The sequence below is a fragment of the Antechinus flavipes genome, chromosome 1 (genome assembly GCF_016432865.1).
Source record: "Antechinus flavipes isolate AdamAnt ecotype Samford, QLD, Australia chromosome 1, AdamAnt_v2, whole genome shotgun sequence".
NCBI classification, from domain to species: domain Eukaryota; kingdom Metazoa; phylum Chordata; class Mammalia; order Dasyuromorphia; family Dasyuridae; genus Antechinus; species Antechinus flavipes.
The window spans coordinates 651408589-651425402 of NC_067398.1; the positions used below are offsets into that span (position 1 = coordinate 651408589).

Below are 16814 nucleotides of genomic sequence, written 5' to 3' on the forward strand. Positions count from 1 at the left end.
TTTCAATAAACAACTTTTCTGCCTTCTACTGAGTGATCTCTGAGTAGTCATTTTGGGTAAGGGTCTTCTACATCCCTCACACTTATGAGTTCCTTCACTGATAGGATTATCTTGACCTCACAGACACTGGATCTAATCATGATTTCAGTACCCCAGATTATTCCTTAAGTACACAGGGTTTCCTCTTTACACTTGTAAATTGCAAGTTTAATCAACATTTAGTCTGAGTCTTTCACCAACTTTGTCCACCTCATGGCAACATGATAAAGCTTTTTATCCCTTGACTTGGAAAAAAATTTTTCACTGAGTAAGGTTAGGTTAAAATTGAATTAAAGATGGCTGCTTTATCCCACTCAATGTCAGTTGGATAACAGCACTTTATTTCCATCATCCCTCCCACCCTTCTTTCTCCCTCGCTCTTTTATTCCATCCTTCCTTTCTTCCTTCTATGTTTAAGGATCATAAATTCTGATAAGTTGGAAGGCTAGGAGCCAGGATGTCTGAGACAGAAGATATGCTCACCTATCTTGAGATAAACCATCTGCATTTTATGACTCTCTGGAATGCTAGCAATCAGGGCTCCCAGCCCTAATTATCTCAGTCCCAGGGGCCAGGAAGGGGGGTTGCCACCAGGGAGAGTGAGGCAGAACAATTCAGGGAAACTGAAGCAGAACAATTTAGGGAAACTAATGCAGGAAATATAATGAAACTGAGGCATAAAAAGAAGAGAAAGAGAGGAGAAATAAAAAAAATGGGTTGGAGGAAAATGCAAAGTAATCATAACTGTGAATGTGAATAAGATTAGCTCACTCATAAAATAAAATAGATAGCAGAGTGGTTTAGAAATCAGAACCCAAATATATAATATGGACAAGAGATACACTTCAAGCAGAAAACCCACTCCAAGGTAATCCCAATAAACTTTGGATAGAAAACACCATATGCAACGAGAAAGAGAATTATGGAGATTGAATGTAAATCAAGACATGCTATGTCCACTTCTTTTTTCTGTTTTTTTTTTTTTCTCTCCTGTGGTTTTTTTCTCTTTTGTTCTGATTTTTCTCTCAAGATGATTTATAAAGAAATGTGTATTTTTGAAAGTTAACATACATATATAATCAGAAAAAATAAGTAAGTAAAAAGAAATGTTTGGAGAGAGAGAGAGAGAGAGAGAGAGAGGAACAAAGTCTAAGAGGCTTCAGCTAAATTTTAAAAGTTCAGGAGTAGCAGGCATAACCTCAGACAAAAGTAAAATTTGGTCAGTTATGTCTTACTTGTTGTGATCTCGTGTGTGTGTGTGTGTGTGTGTGTGTGTGTGCGCGCGCGCATGTGTGTGCGTGCATGTTTTGTCAAAGATACTGGAATGGTTTGCCATTTTACAGGTGAGGAAACTAATATATGCAAACCTTAAGTAATTTATCCAAGGTCACACAGATAAGTGTCTGAAGCTCTAATTGAACTCAGGAAAATAAGTCTTCCTGCCTCTGGGCTTAATATTTTATCCATTGTATTACCCAACTACCCCAAAGTATAAATAGAACTAATTAAAAGGGATAATTGTAGAGGGCCAGGAGGTAAGAATCCATTTCAGGTTTTGAAACTTACACTCTCTTGGCTCACTGATTTCCCTTCCTAATTTATAATAACAGAGACAGACCTATTTAACACATTGATAAAGATGCTTGTGACAGAAGCAAAATGCAAATTCAGCTATATAATAGATCAAAGACATACTTGGAACTTAGGATAGGAAAAGCAGTCTACAATGAAAACTAAAGGCATTTGAGAGAAAGGTACTTGAGGACATTGGAATGATAATTTTACTCTAATGTGTATCATGTATAATGTATATCAACTATTTACATTTCTGTTAAAGTAGACAAAATCTGGGCTTAATTATTTGCATCTCAGTAGATTGAGCTATTAGAAGGATACAGTAATATCAAAGAACATAACTTGTATTGGATCTATAAGTATTGAATACACACACACACATACATATATATGTGTATGTGTATGTGTGTGTGTATGTATATATATATATATTTGTCTCTCTGACCAATAAATTTGAATATTTCATAAGGAAGTCTTTCACCTGGCCCCTGATTTTCACACCCTTATCACTACTGAAGAAGGACTTCAACAGATAATCAAGGAAAATACATTTATGGTGGAGTAGAGAGCTGGTTCAACAATTTCAAACTCTGCTCAAAGGGCTATAAAACCATGCATATACTTTAGCTCAACAAACCACTATTAGGTATCCCAAAGATCTCAAAGAAACATGAGAAAGAACTATAGGTTCAAAATTGTTCATGGCAACTCTTTTTGTGGTGGCAAAGAATTAGAAATCAAGGAGATGCTCATAAATTAGGGAATGGCTGAACATGTTGTATATACTGTGATGGAGTACTATGGTGCTTTGGGAAATGTTGAGGGGATAGTTTTAGAATTACATGGTAAAACCTATGTGAACTGATGAAAACTCAAGTGAGAAGAACTGGGAGATCATTGTGCAGATTATAAGCAATTTAATAATAATTACCAACTGTGAAAAACATGGCTACTCTGATAAATTTAATGATCAAAGATAGTACAAAGGATGAAAAAATTATATGCAGCCCCAAAGACAACTGAAAAAGTCTTAGTGCAAATTGTAGTATAATTTTCTCACTTTACTTAGCTTGATTTTTTTGTCTTTTTAAAATATGGCTAATGTGGAAATCTTTTTTCAAGATTTCACATATAAAACCGATACATATAATAGCATACTTGCTTTCTCAGTGACTAGGTAGATGAGGGTTAGGAATGAAGGAGAAAATTTGGAACTAAAAATTTTAAAAGAAAATAATGTTTAAAAAATAGTAAATCTAAAAAATACATTTTAGAAAATATCAAATAAATAAGAATTTGATTTCTGTAGAAGATGTCTTTTATCTGTAAGAAATGGCCCCTCCCAGTCTTAAGGGAATATTTCTGTGTGTTGACGGGGGGCAACCTGCTTGATTTTATAATTTTTAATTCTAAATTGTATTTCTTTTTTGAGATTGTATTTAAACATTATTTTAACACATTTTTACAAAATTTGGAATTCCAAATTTTTCTTTCTCTCCTCCTGTCTTTCTTAAATGATAAACAGTTTGATATGTTATAATTGTACAATTATGTAAAACACATTTACACATTAGTCATGTTGTAAAAGAAGAAAGAGAACATAAGAAAAAACCCACAAAATAAAGTGAAAACAGTATACTTCTATCTGTATTCAAAGTCCATAAGTTCTATGAATTTCAACAACATTTTTCATCATGAGATCTTTGGAATTGTATTCTTTGTTTTGCTAAAAATGGTTAAATCAAGCAGAATTGATCATCACACAGTATTGCTGTTATTGTATAATGTTGTGGCTATGTTCATTTCACTTTGTATCATTTCATGTAAATCTTACCAGCTTTTTCTGAAATCTGGCTGCTCATCATTCTTTACAGCACATTAGTATTTTATTATGCTAATATGTCCCAGTTTGTTCAACCATTTCCCAATTAATGGGTATTTTATCAATTTTAGCCACCATAAAAAGAGTGGATATAAATATTTTTGTACATGTGTTTTCTGTTTTTTATGATCTATTCATGGTAGACCTAGCAGTGTTACTGCTGATCAAAGGATATACACAGTTGGATTGCCCTTCAGGCACAGTTCCAAATTGCTCTCCAGACTAGTTGAATCACTTCACAACTCCCACAATGCCTTATTGTCTTAATTTTGCCACATCCTCTCCATTATTTATAACTTTCCTTGTCTGTCATATTAGACAATTTGGTAGGTATGTGGTTGTACCTTAGATTTATTTTGATTTGCATTACTCTAATTAAAAGTGATTTAGAGCATTTCTTCATATGACTATGGATAGCTCTGATTTCTTTGTCTGAAAAACTGCCTCTTCTTATCCTTTGATGAATGACCAGTATTCTTATAGATTTGACTCATTCTTTATATTTTAGAGAAATGAAAACTTTATGAAAGGCCTTTACTTGCTGCAAAGACTATTTTCCAGATTACTGCTTTCCTTCTAAGGTACATTGTTTTCATTTGTGCAAAATCTTTTAAATTTGATATAATCAAAATTATCTACCTGACATTTTGCAGTGGTCTCTGTCACTGCTAATAAGAATTCTTCCCTTCTTCATAAATTTAATGGATAAACTATTCGATGCTCTCTTGATTTGCTCATGGTATCACTCTTTATGTCTAAATCATATACCCATTTTTAAACTTAGATTGGTATAAAGAGTAAGATTTTGAGCTATACCTAGTTTCTGCCATATTGTTTTTCAGTTTTTCCAGTAGTTGGTCAAATAATGAGTTCTTATCCAAGAAGCTGGGGGTTTCACATTTATCAAAGTCTATGTTATTATGGTCACTTATTAGCATGTCTTGTGTACTTATTCTTTTCCATTCATTCATCCCTCTATCTCTTAGTATCATGTAGTTTGAAGATTGCTGCCTTGCAATGCAGTTTGGGATCTTGTTCTGAGATTTCCTCAAATTAATCAATTTGACATTTTCTTAATATGTATTCTTGTTGAGTATTCTTTTCCTGCTATGGCTAAATCAATCTTTTGGTTAACTGTTGAAAAGCTTACAAGTATTTCATTTTGTTTCAATGTTAAAATAGTCTGAATCAGGCTAAATTTGGAACATATCCATTAGAGATTCCCCAGCAAAGGATAAATGACTATTTATTAGATATTTTTTCTCAGATTTTACTTTTCAGGTATAGATTGAATTATATAACACAATTACAGAATTTCAGAGTTAGACAATATTTCAGAAACCATTTAGTTCAATCCATATATGCAAAAGAATCTGCATAACAGCATGACAATTAAGTCTTTGATTAAACATCTCTAGTTAAAGGAAATTAAGTGGTGCAGTGGATAGAGCACTGGGCTCAGCATCAAGAAGACCTGAATTAAAATCCAATCTCAGAAAATTCCTAATTGTGAGTCTATGAGCAAATCACTTAATGTTAATTGCTGTTCATCGAACAGCTGGACCTGAACTTTATTTAATATTCTATAATTATTATATATATTATCATATAATTATTATTAAATTATCTGGGTTAACTGCCACCCTGGGAAACACTTCAATAATATGTCAGAAACAAATAATATGTCTAAGTGTAGGCATAGACATACACTTCATATCCCATACCAAAATGTAATCAAAATGGATACATGATTTGGGCATAAAAGGATGATATCATAAACAAATTAGAGGAACAAGGGATAATTTACCTATCAGATCTTTGGAGAAGGATGAATTTATGACCAAAGTACATTCTTCCTCAGGGAAGGAACATGACTATCTTGAAGTTTTGGGAGTTGGAGGTGAGTATAATAGGAAATTGATGATATTTCAGATAATTCCAGACCCAATTTCAAAGGTCTGTTAATCATTAGCACTCTGGGAAGGAGAACAAAAGGTTTGCTCTTCTAGTAGAAATATTTGACCTCCTGAACCTCTACTTAACTTCTTAGAAGAAGCCAACTAATGAATGAACTGGAGATATTCTAAGGGTTCTATAAACTGGGTAATCTCTATTTGTTGAGGAAGTCTGAGGTAAACCAAGTCTCCTTAGTTATTCGATTACTTACCTCTAAACAAATCTCCTCTTTGTGAGGAAATTATATGATTTCTTATAAAATCATTAAATAAGGTAGATTGAATTTATAGCTTAGATTCAGTCTATCTGGGGAATTTGGGAAATAGAGTGCTTGTAATGGATAAAGTAAAACAGGTGTAAAACTTGTCAAAATGAGCATCATAAAATTCAGATCAAAATTTAACAAGTCCATGTTACTTCCAGGCATTAAGCAAGATAATGAGAATAGACCAGATTTGCGGAGATGCAGGGTTTATTGTCATGATTTCTTATGGCTTATGACTGTATAATCTCTCCTGACTCCTGAAGGGGTGACCTCCTTTTTCCTGGGGAACCCCAGTTTATTGGATGTCTGGTTTTCATGAGATTCCTGAATAAAGCTTCTATTCTTCACTTTGAGAGACCTCTGAGAAGTCATTTTGACTTAGGATCTGCCGACCATACAGAAGGATAGTGAGATTGTGGACCAGCTGGCATTAGAAGGGAGAAAGGACAGAAGGTAGGAAGCAATCCCCTTCCCTTTCCAGGGGAGAATATAGGAACGAGGGGCAGAATCCTGTGTAGTTTGGATGCTAGTTCTAGCTTTAAATGGAAGAAGGAAGCAGAGAGTGAGCAGGAAGAAGATAAGCAAGGAGAGAAGAAGAGAAAGAAAAAAGATGGAGGGAGAGAGTAGAGATGGAGAAAAATATCTTGTTCTTCAAAATAGCCCAACTTTGTTCCTTACATGCTTCCAGATCAGGTTCGAAGCCTCCTGGTCTCTCTTCTTCCTTGGACCCACCCTTTCCTCTGGCTTCATCTTTGTTAGCCCTTCCTCTTGGGACCCTCCCATTTCCTAGCAAACTGAGCATCAATGGCTCTGGGGGATAAGCCTTGAATGATGGCCAGGGCAGTCTAGCCATTTTCTGCATGCTAGCGAGTCTAAAAGATAAGTTCCAGGTACTTAAACTACTGTTTTGTGAAGATAAACTGAGTACAAGTTAAAAGGACACTTAGTTTGAATGACTTAGTTATTTTCATCTTGACAACAATTGAAGATAATCCCAAAAGAATAATAATAAAACACACTATCCACTTTCATAGAAAAACTCATACTGGCTGAATTCAGGGTGAAACATGGTATTTATCTCTTTATTGCTTTTTTTTCTTTCATTTGAGTTTTCTTATACAAAATGACTAATATCGAAGTGTCTTACATAGTTTCACATGTATAAACTATATCTGACTGCTTACAATCTTGGGGAGGGAAGAACAGGGAGAGAGGGACAGAATTTGGAACTCAAACTTTAAATAAGAAGAGGAAAAAAAGACTTCTGAGGTGGAGCCAAGATGGTGGAATAAAGTCAGGGAGCTGCTCCAGTTCTCCCAGTTTCCCTGGAAAATCACATGAAACCAAGTCTCTGAATAGAGTCTAATGGAATTTACTTAATTTTCAGCTCAACATAGACTGGAAAAAAGTTCAAGAAATGTCAGTCTCATTGGAGTGAAAAGTGTGTTCAGGCCAGCTCAGATAGACTGGGAAAATTTGGTGAGAGGGTCTTAATGAAAGCAAATCACATTGAAGACCCTCAGCCCTGACTCAGTCTAAGAACAAATCAGTGGGGCAGCTTCCAATTCCAGCTCAGAAGGCAAACTCTGGGAAATAGGCTGTTTGCTGAATAGCACAGTCAGTTTCCCCCTGCAAATCCAAGGGGCCTTTGTGCTCAAAGCCAAAGTTCAGAACTGCACAGAAAGGTTGAGACAGGGCCCCCTATATCCTAGCAGCATAGCGCATTTTTGAAAGAATAAGGGGAAGAAACCACACAAAAAATAACCTAAATATAGGCATCGAAAATATAATGCCCTCAATATTGGCGAAATTCACTGAAAAGAGCAGTATCATAAAAAAAGAGGAAAAATAATTAGAGAAAAATCTCAAAATAATCATTATTATGAGTATGTAGAAGGTCAAAATGAGGATCCAAGAACACCAGTTCACCCAATCCTCCTTGAGAATAAATCCTGCCAAACAAAGGATAGACACTTCTTAGAAATTGTCCAAACTATATAGTTTCCTTTCCCAAATCGCTCCTCTAAGAAGGGGAAAACACTTGTCTCTTCTGCCACCCCCAGTCATCACCTTGAACTCACTCTCTCTACCACCTCTGCATTACCTGACACGCTGAATTATATACAACCTATTCCATCCTCAGGAGCCTTTCCCCTGCCCACCCCCAAATTCCTCAGGAGATCTCTGGGTCACATGTTTCTGTGGAAAGCTGAAGAGAGTCACAGTCACAGCTGTCTTTGAAAGGGAAAAATGGATACCTGGGGTCAACCCAAAGATTGGAGTAAGAACAGAATGAGCACAGGGAGTTGACACCCACTGAGATTTTTATGAAGACTGCGCTTTAACATTGTCCAATTACTCTCCCCCTACCCATCCGTGCTCCCATGTCACCATTACCTGGACAACTGTGCTTTGTCCAAAAATAACAAATGCAAACACCCACTTCCATTGAATAAGTCACTGACAGGATCCCATGCACATGCCACATAAAAGCATTTTTCTGAAGATTTTCTGCAAGAGAACAACAATGGTCTAGGGCATAATCACTCAAATGCTCAAAATTATCCTCTGGACTGTCAGCTTTGGCTAAAGGAGCTCCCAAAAAATAGAGAGTAAGAGTCTTCTCCAATTAAATATGTCTCACAGAAGACTGCTGGCCCAGCTCTCCCACTGAAGACACAGAAGTGGAGAGACATGAATTGAGATCCCATAGTCCCCCAAAACATAGCTCATCACCACTTTTCTGCACCCATGTCTTCTCATACAGGAAACATCCCAAATAAGAAAGAAGCCAGTAGCCTCAGGGATAGAAGGTGTTATTGGGAGTTCTAGGGATCCAGAGACAATTCCTTAGCTCCAGTCTCAGATCTCTGAGGAAAGAAGATTTTTCAGTCTCTGATATGTCTTATAGTGCCACAACTTCTCGATCTGTATTAGTTTATAGGCAAAACACTCCAGAAAATCCCAAAAGGTGTTGATTACAGGGATTACTGGTACCATTATTGGCTTAAATTAGTTAGGGGAAGGGTGGAGGCAACCAGTGCTCATCTCCCTCTCAAAACTGGCCTTTAGGGCCCTGCTTTATAAGGAAATATTGAAATAATGAAAATTATACTTGTTGGAATCCTTACTAACTGCTAACTAATTAGAGTTGATCTAATCTTACAAGAAGATGTTTTGGGCAGAACCTGAAACAAGGTACTAAGTAACACTAATTAATACAAGGCTTGTGTTCACACCTTTACTCATTGGAGTTCAATGAGTTCACACCTCCCTTGAAGCTCTTTGGGCCAGAGAGCACTATGGGAGAAAACCCACAATCCCTCTCTCTCGTATCCCACAATTCCTCCCTCTTGGATAAAAGAAACAGACAGAGGCTCTTGGAGAGATTTTTCACCGGAATGACATGAAGAATGGAGCTGGCTGGAGGCTGAAGAAAGCAGAGGCAGAGGCTTGAAGGACCAGACCTTTGGATTTGGCGACATTCAGAGAGAGCTCTTGGAACCAAGCAGAGAGATAGGCCTCTAAGCTAACCAGGCTATATTGGAGATAATAAAAGATCTGAACTTTTATCACGAGGCTGCTTATTAGGATTCTGTATGAGTAAACCTGATGCTACTACGTCTCCTGGGTGATAAGTCACACATTGTCTACCTGTATTAGTGACTGGGATATTATCTACACAATACTCACGCTTCATTTCAAAAAACATGAATGAACAATATATGTGTGATATTATCCAAAAGCCAGTGATGTTCCTTATCATATATGCCACCTGAGGATCCATTGGTTTTGTCTCTTCCTCACCTGAAAGACATCATGTAACTCAGGAGAATCTGTCTCACATACTCTGTCCTAGCACAGGTAAAATAATTACATGTTAGTTTTTGGAATTTCCTCCCCAAACAGGTCAATTATAGGGACATCCTTCTCCAGGAGAGGGGAATTGATGGCCCTGTTCAAGGAGGAGGATGGACATCTGACTGAGCATAGGGAAAACAGGGGCCATGGTCTTAACTACAGGTTTCCCAACACTAGCTCCATCCCTAGGTCTCTCAGTACCCTGCTACTCCCCCTTCCATTCCTTGCATCCATTCCTTGTCCACACTCATTTGTTCATTCATTTATTCATTCTTTCATTTATTTGTTTATTTGATTATTTTTTTTTTGCTGAAGCAATTGGGGTTAAGTGACTTGTTCTCTAAAATCAGATTTGAACTCAAATTCTCCTGACTTCAGGGATGGTACTCCATCCACTGAGCCATCTAGCTGCTCCAGAGCATATGTATTAAGAATAAAGTTAGACTTCAGAGGGGGCTACAAGGAGTGTATTAGTTATGATGACGTACTTCTTTCTATACTCTACAGAGTCAGCCAAGCACTTAGTTAATAACCATTTATTACCTTCCATGTGCTAGACATTGTGCTAAGAGTGGGAAATAAAAAAAAAAAAAAGTGAAAGACAATTTCTGCTCTGAAGAAGCTCACAATCTAAAGGGGTAACAATTTACAAACAGCTATGTGCAAATATGCTATATTGAAGATAATAAGAAGGTCCTCTGTTCATTTATTCCTTCTTTCCTTCATTTTCCTTCCATCATTTCCTTCCTCTCTCCTTTTTTTCCTTCTTTCCTTTTCTCTTTTTTCCTTCCTTCCTTCCTTCCTTCCTTCTTTTTTCTTCATTCCATTGGTTTTCCTTCCTCTCCTTCCTTGCTTCCCTGTCATTCATTCCCCTCTCTCCTTTCCTCCCTCTGTTCATTTATCCATTCCTTCCTTCCTTCATTCTCCTTCCTCCTTTTCTTCCTTTTTTCTTTCATTCCCTGTTAGTGAGCACAGTGCTTGGCAAATATGAGGGACTTAATAAATATTTATTGAATTGAATTATTCTCAATTGTACCTCAGCAATAATGCCCATGGTATGTGCTGTTATTAACTCCATTTTACATGTGAACAAACTGAAGCTGAGAGTAAAGGAATGACATAGGATCACATAATTAGCAAATTGATGAGAAAGTGAACTCAGATCTTTCTTATTCCCACTCTGAGCATCTACTACATCACACGGCTCCTTCTGAACAAGGCTATACTCAGAATCTCACTTTTTAACTTATTTTACAGCACCTCATGAAGAGGGGTTCAAAGGAATAATATTGATACCCATGATGTTTTCCTATTAATTTATTAATCATTAAAATCATGTTGTCAAATTCAGTAGTTTCCCACATCAGAATAATATCAGCCACTTCCCACAACTTATTACCAGCAAAGAAACATTTTTGATACCAACTTTACTCTTGATCTCCCATGTTGCTTCTCATAATATATATCGTATCCTGATAAGAATTATGCTTTTTGTCAATATATTTGAAAGGTCAAAGTATTTCTTAGTCAAATTAGTTTGGAAACTTCTGATCTTTGGCAGTTCCAGTGTATTATCAATATAGTACTGATTGCTCTGTCTCTGTCTTTCTATTTTTCTCTTTTTTGTCTCTGTCACAGTTTCTCTGTTTGTTTCTCTCTGGTTCTTTGTCTCTCTTTGTTTCTCTCTGGTTCTTTGTCACTCTTTGTTTGTCTCTTTCTCTCTTTGTGTGTGTGTGTGTGTGTGTGTGTGTGTGTGTGTGTGTGTATGCTGGATTACTAGTATCTGGGCAGAATAATACTTCTTTCACACTCATTTCTTGCTACTTTCTTATTTCTTCCTTGGTTTCCCCCTTTTCTCTTTCTCCCTCCCAGACTTCCCACTTTATTTTTCTCCTGTTGAAATCTTAAAAATGGCACTAGAACCCTAACAGAACAGTGAGAAAGAAATAGGAAAAATGTTCACCTTATGTAAGTAGTTCTATAAAAACAGCATCTTACCTAGAACACACCCTTTATGATGCCTTCTCCCAAATATATATATAATAATATATATATATATATATATATATAATTTTCTTGACTTCATACCGGAACTATAAATCCCTTTCCCACACTGATCTATCTCCTTTGATTTTGTTACCTACTATTGGAACTGTGGTTTGACATGTTATTTATCCTTTCTCAGAATGGAACCATACCTATTTCTTCCTCTGATGGGACAGGTGGATATAATCATGAGCAACCCTATGCTACCAGGAGACAGGATTCAAAATCTTGTCTCACCAGAAATCAGAACAAATCTCTTTCCCCATTCTCATGTGATGTATTAAAAGTTCAAAAAATATGATTCTTGGGTAATTAATTATATTATTAATTGTGGCTAGGAAAAATTAATAAAAGAATAGTCATTTGATTGCTTCTCGGAAGACAAAAATGGATCATGGCAGCCCACTGACATATATAACTTTGGAAAAGTGAGTATTTCATGTAGATGGCAATCAACCTTGAGTAACAACTAATGAGAAAAATTAAAATTATAATGGGAAATGGAGCTATTCTAATGAATGGTGATTTTAATCATGTCCCTCTTACTCCCACACTTTCCCTAATGTAGTCCATCAAGATAAATTATCTATGTACATCTATGTTAAATTAAATCTTATTATCAGAGCTATTTTTCATGAGCTAATTTAATCTAGTAGAGAATGAGGAAATAGGAAACAAAAAAAAAATCCTGGATCTGCCCAACTGTAAGTGGTTATTTATATAGTAGAGCCATAATTATTTCTCTTGCTGGATTCATAAAATAATAGAATCATTCACATACTTGCAAGCCTTCTAGATCATATAGACTCCAGAGATCATCTTCTCCAATTATCTGAAGTCTAAGAAGCAGCAATATGACTCCTTATGAGTTACTAAAGACATGGGGAGAAGATTCAAAGAAAAACGAACCAAGAGTAGTTGCTGGGATTTATTAGGTAATAGGAGTATGGGGAAGAACAAAACTAGAATCTTCCAACTTTCTTAACTCTCAGTGATTCTCTTACTCAATTCTTAGGCCCTGGAAAACAAACAAATAAACAAAAAGTAATGCTATATCTGATCCCTCTCTGATTCCATCTCTGAAGGACAGTGGTGGAAATCTCCTATAAGTAATTTAAATCATCTCTGGGAATTCTGACATATGGAGTTTTGTCAATTTTCTACCCAGAAAAACATTCAGAACTAACAGATGATAATGAGAAAAGTTTCCATGAGTTTTTCAGTCTTTGCATGAGTTTCAGGAAGGAGATAAAAAGGCAAACACTGACTCTGGCAGAGGTAAGGAGATGGTGTTGAGCATGGCACCAGGGCAGCCAAGGTCTGCATCAACCCTGGGTAGATAGTATGGCAGCACCAAAAATAGAAGATAACTCTTATCATTCATGGATGTCCTCCTCATCCCCAGCCATGAATCCAGGTGGCTGAAGAAACGCCTTTTTTCTCTTCCCACTGTCTATTTCCTTCTTTTGTTTTGTCCTTTTGGACAGAAAATTAAATCCAAAGTTTGCTGTTCCATTTAAACTGTTTGCTAATGGTTAAATTTAATTTTTTTAACTTGGTTTCTCTAGATAAAAAATATCAATCTCTATTGTGCACTTGGTTTGAAACTATCCCAAGGGGCAAAGGTTATAAGCTTCCCCAGTCTTTAGATTGACATTTTATGATTGCAACTGTGGGGCTGGAGCTTTAGGCCAAGACTCTTTATTCTGGTGTTAGGGGTCGGGGAAGGAAGAGCTGGGACTGTGACCAGTGTTTCCCTGAACTTGAGGCATATGAAAGGGCATCGAGATGGCGCAGTGGATAGAGCCCCAGGAAGACTGGAGTTCAAATCTGGCCTCAGACACTTAACACTTCCTAGCTGTGTGACCCTGGATAATTCGCTAAACCCAATTGCCTCAGCGAAAAAAATAAAATAGGAAAGTTGAGTCATATGGAGATCAAAACTAGAGTGGTTGGATCTGGCAACTATTAAAAATCCCATTAGTTACTGAAATGAAAAATAAGGTAGCTCTCTCCCATGGTGCTTACCATATATTTCCTAAGATCCTGAATAAAACTGGCCTTTAATCTCATTCATAATCTGAAAGTATGTGATCAGATGGGAGCTGGGGGTAAAGGGTGCCATTTTAGAAGCACATTATTTTTTTCTCTTCATTTGTATAGTTGTATGTCCTTTATAATTATATGACAAGAGTGTCCTTTGAATATGGGAAGCAAATGTAATTGATTGACAAAAGAAATCCTAAGAAATCATAATCTTAACATGTATTTTGAAAATAAAAAGCTACTATTAAAAAATTTCAGTGCCTCATCTGAGTACCCTTAATGCCTTATTTCTGAAGTGTCTCCAACTTGCAAATTTCTTTAGCCTTATTTTGTCATTAGAGACATGACCAGAGTTCGTATTTTCAACCTATTTGGAAGTATCTGATATTGTGTGGCTTTGGGGCTCACAAACAGAAGAATTTAATAATCATTTTTTTCTCAAATAATAATAGTGATAAACTTTTTGTATAACAATTTAGAAATTGCAAAACATTTTACAGACCTCATTTCAAGTGAATCTTTTTTGAAATAGACATTGATTGAAGCTTTTCCAAAATATTTTCTGTTGGAAATTTGTTACACTCCAAATATTTGTGGGTTCTGTAACTCCAAAACAGGTTCATAGACTTGATGTGGTATTGATCTGAGGGAGAGCAGGAAGAGGTAAGACAAAGATCTATGTACTCTCTGCCATCCTGGCTCTGTTCCCCTCAAGGAAATAATAAAACAGTCTGAGTTGAAGGTTGAAGATCTCTCATAATCTCCATTTTAAAATTGAATTCGCTAATCATCAAAGACTTTAAAGTCTTTTCCCCATACTCACAGAGTTTGAGTCACCAGCAGGATATGAGCCCATGTTTTCTGGATTCCAATTTTTTATCCACCACCTCATGTGTTCTCCACTCATGGCTATTTCCCACCTCTGCCCCCAAATTCACACACATACACACACACACATATACATACTCTCCTCCTCTAGCAGACTCCATGAACCTCCCAGGAAGTCTTCTCTCAAGTCATCAGGCTTTCTGGTCCATTTCCTTCAATAAAGCATTGGGAAAAGGGTAAATGAGGGAATGGGAAATCATACCATTGAGAGTCACAAAGATGAATGGGAATTTGGAGATTATCAAATCCAACATCCCCCTCCCCTCCCTAAACACTCACACCTGGAATGCCATCTCACTCCACATTCACCCAGTCCACATCATTTTATCATAGAAAAAAACAGTCAAAAGACAGAGGAGGCTTATAGAAGGTCACACATAATATTTGTTACATTCCCTACCTTGGCATCCAGAGGAGATCCCCTACAGCATGACTATATTCAGTGTTCTATCAAAAAGTGAAAGTTCAAAAAACATATTAAGTCAACTCAATATTGTGAAATGGCAGAAGCCCATTGGATAGGGGTGGGTCAGATGACAAGCCTTGGTTACTGTCATCAAGTAGATGGAGCTCTAGAACAATATCTGGAAGTAGAAAATATGAAAGATATCTGCAGATGGACTCTGGACTGGAAGCAGTCTTGTTAAAAAAGTGATGTGCTGGAGTAAAAAGCTATTGTGAAGGGAAAAGTGAGGCTCAAGATAAAGTACAGTGGTTGTACAAGGCAGTATTAGGGACAGTCTCTGAAGAAACCTTAAATTGGTGGTGTCTGGTGCCATGGGTTATTCTTCAGTCTATTCATTGTGGTCTCTCCATCCTGTCTGTGCTTAATGATAAAGTGGCCTCTGGTTTGTGACTGGCTGTAATTAACTGGAGCTGAAAGAATAAACAGCATAGAAACCAGATCATAGGGTCACAGGGGGGAGGGGGAAGACACTCAGTTATTGAAAAGGTGAGCTGCTCATCCAAAGCATTCAGTTTCAAGAAAACAAACATGTATTGGGTGCTTTCTATAGGAAGGCTTGGCTTTCAGCAATGGAAGACATAGTAGAGGGGGAGAGACAGAGACACACAGGGAAGGGGAGACAGACAGACAGAGACAGAGACCTAGTAAGAGGAAGAGACAGAGAGAGAAACATTGGCAGGTAGATTCAGAGACCCAGACAGACAGACAGAGTCAAAGAGAAATGAAGACAGAGATAGAGAATTATGTTACAATATGTTAAATGGATAGGGGAGGTCAAGCAATGAAATGAGAGACTGTGGAGAGAGGAATCTCTTCTAATCTGTGGAATCAGGAAAGGCTTCTTGGAGGCAGAAATGACTGAGCTGGGTATTAGGAAGATAAGCAATGACAAATGATGGTTCTCAGACTACAATAATGCAAACTATACCTTTACTCAGTCTCACTAAATGATGCAGGAATCAAGGACTTTACAAACCTTAAAGTGCTATTTAAATGCTAGTTATTAGAAGGGGCAAGATGTTGTAGTGAATAGACATAATGTTGGACGTGGAGTCAGGAAGACATGGAAAGCAATTTGGGAACAAAAATTTGGCTTGGGAAAATCATATCATATACCCTAATAAGTTGGACACAGATATGTGATTTAAATATCAAAGAGTATGTCATTAAAAATGCTTATAAGATATGTTTCACAGTTATAGTTGGGAGATGGAAAGAGAGGGAGAGAGAGAGGGAAAGAGAGAAAAAGAGAGGGAGGGAAAGAAAAAAAGGGAAAAAAGAAAGGAGAGAGAGAGAAAGAGGGAAAGAGAGAGAAAGAGAGGGAGGGAGAGAGAGGAAGGGAGAGAGGAAAGGAGAGAGACAGAGAGAGAGAAAGAGAGAGAGAGAGAGAGAGAGAGAGAGAGAGAGCGCAATAGTTAGTCAGAGATGATTACACTGATCACCAAAGAAAAGATAAATCATCTTTGTTACATGTATTTGACATTGTGTTATGTGAATAAAATGAACATCATAAGGATTAAAAAAAAGAAATTGTCAACTGGGAAGAATATGCATCATGTTATTTCTTTTCTAAGGCTATGATAACCAATATGTATAGAGAACCAATAGAAGTATAAGAGGCTAAGAGCCTATTTCCCAGATAATTGGTCAACGAATATGAGCAAAAGAGTGGTAAACGATTAAATACTGTAAAAATTTGCACCAGATCAAATTTCCCCCAGTAAGTTGGCAAAGATGACAAAAGTTAGGAGAATTCAATATTGCAGCAGTTGTAGAGATAGTCACACTGA

At 36.8% G+C, this 16814-nt stretch overlaps 1 long non-coding RNA gene across 2 annotated transcripts; it reads right to left on the reverse strand.

Moving 5' to 3' along the window:
* Positions 1–6771: 6771 nt before the first annotated feature.
* LOC127544652 (uncharacterized) lies at positions 6772–16313 on the reverse strand. 2 transcript variants are annotated; one of them, XR_007949500.1, is made up of 6 exons: positions 14959–16313; positions 14637–14710; positions 14173–14313; positions 9411–9524; positions 8115–8228; positions 6772–7669 (listed from the first exon to the last, which is right to left on the reverse strand). It is a non-coding gene; the product is annotated as an uncharacterized LOC127544652 (long non-coding RNA). The 2 variants fall into 2 exon arrangements; XR_007949499.1 differs by lacking the exons at positions 6772–7669; positions 8115–8228; positions 9411–9524 and adding an exon at positions 12538–12642 and having other exon boundaries at positions 14959–16299.
* Between the last annotated feature and the right edge of the window lie 501 nt (positions 16314–16814).